The sequence below is a fragment of the Haliotis asinina genome, chromosome 11 (genome assembly GCF_037392515.1).
Source record: "Haliotis asinina isolate JCU_RB_2024 chromosome 11, JCU_Hal_asi_v2, whole genome shotgun sequence".
NCBI classification, from domain to species: Eukaryota; Metazoa; Mollusca; class Gastropoda; order Lepetellida; family Haliotidae; genus Haliotis; species Haliotis asinina.
The window spans coordinates 9,921,311-9,928,859 of record NC_090290.1 but is presented as its reverse complement, the minus strand read 5'-3'; positions in this window follow the sequence as shown (position 1 = coordinate 9,928,859).

Sequence of the window (7,549 nt, the reverse complement as noted above, 5' to 3'; positions counted from 1 at the left end):
ATTGGTGGGTGGAGTCTGACGGGGTTGTTATCTCACATTGGTGGATGGAGGCTCAGTATGGAACTCACATTGGTGGATGGAGTCTCAGTATGGATCTCATGCTGGTGGATGGAGTCTGACAGGGTTATCTTACATTGGTGGCTGGAGTCTTAGTGCGGAACTCATAGTGGTAGGTGGAGTCTCAGTACAGAGCTGATATTGGTGGGTGGAATCTCAGAACGGATCTCACATTGGTGGATGGAGTGGCAGTATGGATCTCGCATTAGTGCGTCGCGACTGACAGGGCTGTTATCTCACATTGGTGGTTAGAATCTCAGTACGGACCTGACATTGGTGGGTGGAGTCTCAGTACGGATCTCACATTGCAGGTGTACAGAGTCCCAGTATGGGTCTCACGTTAATGTTGTACAGGACGCTCTGGATCTCTCAAAGGTATTGCACGGTATGCCCAGTACGGATCGTACAATGGTGGTGTAAGGGAGATACCTATACGAGGAAGCGACATAACACAGTGCACTTAACTGGGCACAGCTGCGTCTCAAGATTCCGAACCTCATATTTGACTGGTTCACAATGTCTGTCAGCACCATGTGGTGAAAAACATATTCATGCCATACATATATTCACCCTTCTCGTCCCATGGTGTACATTATATCCCCAACCATCTATGTTGCTAGTAAGTCAGTGAATTAACAGATTAGGCGTCTATGTGCCGTGATAAGATTCCACGTTGCTCATTGTTCGACCAGTTGTTTCGTCGGTGCCATACCCGACTATTCAAGTCCATGTAAAACATCTTCTCGCTAGGTTTCCCACACAATGAAAATCAATATCCGGTTTGTTTTCACCAGCGAGGGCGAATTCTGAGGTACAGTTGTTGTATGTCTACGGTGCAAACATAATAATACCCGCCTCAAAATGTCTTCTTTACTTTACAGATAATGTTTTTAGTCATTTCAGGGTTGGTTTATCTTGGCATTTTTATGAAATCAGAACTTAAAAACGTGTCATTACAGTGTACTTATATTATATGTTTGAATCGCATCATTGGACCGTTTGGGGAAAATCGAAGGCAAGATTCCATCGAAAAGTTTCAAAACAATTACGTATAGTGTATGATAATGATAAAAGTATAAAGCCATGAGATTTCGCTTCGGTAAGTCGCATTTCGTCAGGGACTAACATACTGAGCTTTACATATCAACTCAGTTATTTGAAAGTCGCTTGTTTCAGTTCAACTATTTAATGTAAATGATCAGTTGTTTGAGGGAGGGTCTTGGTTTGTTCATACAGTTCGTGTTTGTTTCCAATGTTACATACAAGAAACTCGTATCACAGGATTGTATTCATAATTGATGAACGTATACATTAAACCCATTCAGTTCCAAAATAACTGCAATGTGGCTGTTAATATTTCTCAACATCCATCCTTCCAATACACGGTGTTTACAATTCCTGCCTACCCGACCGTCCGGAACGGTCTATTTTCATCTTGGACGGTCTAATTTCAAAAGTTGCCAGTCCGGTGATCTGGTAGATATTTTACCCCTAAGTTGCCTAACTGGCTAAAAGTATACTTTTCTTAGTATCAGCAGACAGGTTCAGATGGAATCAAATCATCACAGAAGACCTGACCTCTTACCCAGGTCCAAAAAAGCTTTGAAGAGTCCGTTGGTGTTTCAACAGCATTTAGCTGCTTTTGCTGATGGGCTTCCTGCTGCTGAAAAACAAATTGCACTGCCGACTCAGACAGTGACTCAGATTTGACTGTTGATTGTGACTGTGAGGCAGAAACAGATTTGAAAACCAGGCCATGTAGCTTACATTCAGCAAAGACGGCATTCAGAAACCTGATTATTTTCGTTTTTTATTGTTGAAAACCGGACAGGTAAGTTTGTATCCGGACTGGTAATATTTTCAAGTTACCAGTCCGACTGTCAGGCTTGAAATTTTGGGAGTTTTGAACACTGTCAATACGTGTATCGCGAACTCGTACTTCGTTGTTGTACATTTTCCGTTTGAAGCAGTATAGGACATAGTCATTATATTACCGTTAGTTTTGAAAAATGATATTCATGTTTGTTCCACTTATTACGGCGTCCAATATAAATCTTCCATGGATTGGTTCTATATTTTGCATGTAATATGTTTGAATCGAGATATATCATTGTCTGTAAATACAACATAGTACAACTCAAGCATTTTGTTCAACCTAGTTTATTGTAGTTAAAAGAAGCGATGTCCTATTGCACTCATCCTTCTAGCAATTGTCATTTATTTGTCACTGGAACTGGAAAGAAAGTTACACAAATAAAAAGGGAAACGATGTTGAAATCATTGATCTGTTGTTATCTGTTAACCTTTGTGTGGTTCACAATCTGTGAATATGCGGAAACCTTTGCAATGAAGATCTCGAGGAATGCTCCTACTTAGGAATCCAAGATACGCCTAGGACATTTGTCACTTCCACAAACTGATCATACTGACACAGAACATGTTTTCCTCAGCAAAGATTACTGTACCACTATAAGACTCTATATGCCTGTGAGCATCTTCGGATGCGTTTTGTCTGTATCTGGCCACAGATGCATGGATGCAACGACCATCATCAGAACAACAGGTCTTTCCGTCAGCTTTATCTGAACATGGCTTCCCCATTATGAACATCATGTATAGGTATTAAATATAAACACCGTGAGTGCCATGTAACACATATTCGTCACAGGAATATGACGCATTAGCAAAGTCTGAGACAGAAACGTAAAAAAACTATGTATATAGCTTAATTTCTGTCGTTGGAACATGCTACTCATATATTCAATTAAACCAGTGGCACTTGGGTTTTCACATCCCGCTTGTCTCGAGCTACAGACAGTTCGATGTGCGTGTTCCTTTATGGTAGTTCCATCGACTATGTTAGTGAGTAACTGAGTGGATTTAGTTTTACGCCGCGCTCAGCAATATTCCAGCTATACGGCGGTGGTCTAATAATGTCTGTATTAGACAATATAGTAAGTATGTTTGTCATCAATGGCTATAACAGGTAACACTTCAGATTTGAAACCTATCAGAAGTCTTGTGAAAATGACCGTATCCAACTAAATGTTTTCTGATGGCGGAGGTGACCCGACAAATTTAAGACCCGATGTTCAACAGCTGTAACGATAGGCACGGTCCTCAGGTTATCATGGTCAAGCCAACTTTAGGGAGAGCAAAGTGGACCCTCAAGCGGTTTTAGCCATTAGAGGATCATTAATTCAATACGTCATGATCAATACGTACTTCTTCTTGCTCCAATACTGAGATCATCGTATAGGTCTCAATACCTTCACATGCCACGTTGAACTCCCAAAAGAGTAATACTTTTACTTGCTAATCCTGAATACATTAGGCAAGCGTTGTATCACTTTGAGTGAGAATTACGATGTCATGAATCTGAGAATATTGATGTGGATTTCCGACGTTTCTGCCATTATGCCGACAATACCAACAACATCCCAACACCACAAAGGGTTGTCGTCACATTGTGTGCTTCACTGCCCATGATGGGAATCGAACCCAAACCTTCGCCGATGTCACACGGACACTTTAACCACTAAGCTACCCCATCGCTCTCTCACTTGTATAGATAGATACGAAGGTTAAATCTCAGAGAAAGGTCTTGAAAGGCTTTCAGAATTTGGACGAGCATGAATAAAAACGCGTGTCATGGGTATTATTACGCCTTCTCTGAGTTCTTTATACGACATGTCAGAGTTAACTCTTACTCCTTCATTAGGTGAAGGCTTATGTTGACACTTGCGGCGCTGTGTACTATGTACTCACTCGTTCATTTGGATCCTTCAAGACTACCCAATGTACAACGTTCAGGGATCCATTCATACGATGATTGCTACAAGGATTTCGGGTCGCTATGTGGATGTGCGTGTTTGGAGTATCACCAAGAAGAGATCAGAAAACGCTGATAAGAAATATGTACATACGACGGTTATGTCGCTTCTCAAACACGACGTCGTAATTCTAGGGCCGTGTCACCATCGTCCTCAACGACTGTGCGACATCCTCTGCTAATCGAATCAATAGTCTGAGAATGACACCTCTTGAAATGACTACATTTACTTCTGGGAGGGGATAACATAGCTGCTGCATCGTCTGTAGCCCTGGTGTGTGTTTGAGACGTAGGAAATCACAAATACATAGGACGAGCACTAATGCTCCATACGTCGTACTGGTGCTGCCATGTTACACAACACCAAATGTTTCCCCATAGTCGTACAAAATGACCTCGTATTTTTTTTTAAAGAAGGCTACCATAGATGTACACATAGATACAATTTGGCCTTTAAAGTACAATAAAACACAATTTAAGGCCAAATTGTCCGGCTAAGTTTCCAAGTACGGGAAGCGGAACACATCAACCCCCAATTCCGCACCAAATGTCACTTACTTATCTGAAAATATCTGCATATACACAAGCACAAGTCAGGGTGATAAAAGTGCCGCACTAAATACTTAAATTGTGGTCAGTTTCAATTAAAAAAAATAAACATCTTACAACACTATTTCATCCAATCACAGCTGTCACATGTCCCTATCTCTGTAGATGTTTACACACGCGAATCTCTCAGGGAGCACGTGATTCTGATTTAGTGTCGTGGAACCTGGGCCGGGACAACTCGAAAACGTACGTCACCAGTTACCGTTATTTTCAGCCCAACTTTCATTGGTGGGCTTATAGCACTTTTGGACTAAGGGGCTCAGTGTGGAATGTGAATCCCCCAAAAGTTGAAGGGGTCCGTTAACTTGACGTCCAATCGTAACTAGATAGAAATGTTCTCGCCATTTATAGAACAAAACGTTTATACTTGTGACCAGTGAATGCAAATGATATGGTGGAAGTTTGATAGACGCGCTATGTCCATTTTCCAGAAAACGAAATGACATCCTCACTGAGCTAATGTTCCCCAAAACGAATTCATTCTGTGACCAAAGAGACCAAAAATATAAAGACAAAAAGTGATGAGTCAGCTGATTGAATTTGCCACCAAGGACGCGTGCGTGTATAATGAAGTTAAGCAATTCGGAATAGTTATATTGCAAGTACAGCATCCACAAGTATAAACTACCAATATTTAGATAGTATCATAATAACAGTACGATTGCTTCCAAATACTTTTACAACACAAAATTACGGTCCATACGATGTCACCTAGAGGAACTGTTTGCCATAGCACCCGATCCCTCAACAAGCAGGCGGAGTTGGTTGTGTTGGATATGTTGTTGTCCCAAATATATTTCAGACTGACAGTGTTGTTGAAGAGTACTCAAAAAGTGTGAAAATAGAATGAGTGAGTGAGTGAGTATAGTTTTCGCCGCACTCAGCAATATTCCAGCTATATGGCGGCGGTCTGTAAATAATCGAGTCTGGACCAGACAATCCAGTGATCAACAACATGAGCATCGATCTGCGCAATTGGGAACCGTTGACATGTGTCAACCAAGTCAGCGAGCGTGACCACCCGATCCCGGTGAAAATAGAAACCTATGGACATGTTACAGCTTAGGATGTATTCGCCTTAAACTGTCACCGTTTGGATCACTATACTTCATTTTATCTTTCATACCTGCTCTCAGGAAAGGTGCCCTCGTGATATACAAGGCCAAACCCTGTTCGTTCGTACGTGCACGAGGTCATAGTCTAATAGCTAACATTATATTGCAGTGTTGGTAGTCGTCTCTACTAGCTGGGTAATGCTAGTAGTAACCAGTGTGTTGAAGATGTTAAGATACATTAACATATGACAGTATCATGGCGAAATCAAAACAAAAAAAACCCTTGATAAGTATAAACGCTTTAAACTATTTTTGTAAACAAGGCACACATTTAGTGAGCCTTTGGAATATTTCGAAAATAGGTGATAACTATCTTGCAAAAATGAACATACGTACACGTACGTAATGTGAATCATATTCTGTAAGTATGTCAGAAACGCTTCAGAACAGTTCTCTCTTTTAACCGTAAGGAATGACCGGCACCTTTGACGCTCAGATTCAAAACAAGTGAAAGCGACGCTCATAAAATATACCACGATTGTGCCTAAAACGACCTTATGATGCGCAACAAAATCTAATTGAAGCGCTCTCAAAATACCCACAGACGTTCTGTAACTTACAAGATGTCAAGGTTTTGTAACAGCGTCATTTGGGATATGCTAACACCCATGAGCCAGAAAGGAAGAGATACCAAAGCGTGATGGACGTGTGAACCGAAATACCCTTTAGCTGCAGTAAGTGTTACTTGTGTAGAGGAGAAGTTGGTTGGTTAGTGGTCGCTTAACGCCCCATTCAGCAATATTCCAGCTCTATCTACAGGAGACTATACTGAAATGTAGTACCACTAGAGCTGACTGAAATAGTGTCTCAAGCAACTAACGGATCTTTCTTCATTTTTTTTCTCCAATGTCGAATTTTTATCAATAACAACAAGTTAATTGCCTCGGTACAGGAACAAGATAGAACACTGACAGAACACAACAGAACCTTCATTACGCCGCACCAGATGGAAAAGGCACAAATATACAGTTAGGAGTTCATGGGATGACGGAATGCGTTGCAGGGAATATTGTTTTCATGACAGCATCACAAAATATACACATGTGTTTGAAAAAAAACCTGATTTGTTTACAGTTACACAATTCGTAACATTTTAACACATACATATTTTTTTAAGAAATGGTTTGAGATATAAATTTTCCTATGATGTTTGATGAATGGGCAAAGTAAAATGTAATGGAAGTCATCGCCAGCATCACATGTGTCACTGAGATTACACGTTCTTTCTTCGGGTGCAATTTTGTACAAATGCTACAGGTAAACGATTGTAGGAAGTTCTAACCAAGAGAAATTTAAGAGCCAAGGAGAAACGGATGCATGCGATATATTGTTCAAATCCAGTTTTGAATACGCGACACGTGGTACCCTTGAAAGAATTCGAAATTTCTGCGCGCCATGTTTGAGCTGCTGTATCATGTAACCGTAAGGTGATAATGGTTTTAATTTCACTTAGAAAAACAGCTTGTTGACTTAGCCAGTAGGAGCTATTGCCAGCTTCCTTAAAACCGGCTCAGTTATATAGCATTTGGTATATAATTCTTGACAGCATTTGCTCTTTGCCAGAGAAGAGCACAGCCCAGAAATATACAGGTTAGGAAAGGTTAAGCAGACATCCGTAAGAGAGAGCAGTGGCGATCCTGGTTAGAACTATTTTTCAGTATTACATACTAGTCATAGGAGGTTTCTATCGAGATTGTGCGATCAGGTTCGCTAACTTGGTTGATGTCATCGTACCCCAAACGAAGATCGATGCTCATGATATCAATCCCTAGACTGTGTGGACCAGACTCGCCAGCCTGTCGTTATATACGAGCGGTATTTCTGAGTTCGGTAAACAAAACACAAAAGTCTTCGAGGGAACAATGATAATAACATATGTATATATACGAGAGCTGTGGAAGTTTCTGTTCTCATGATCAATGTATGTTGATCAGGT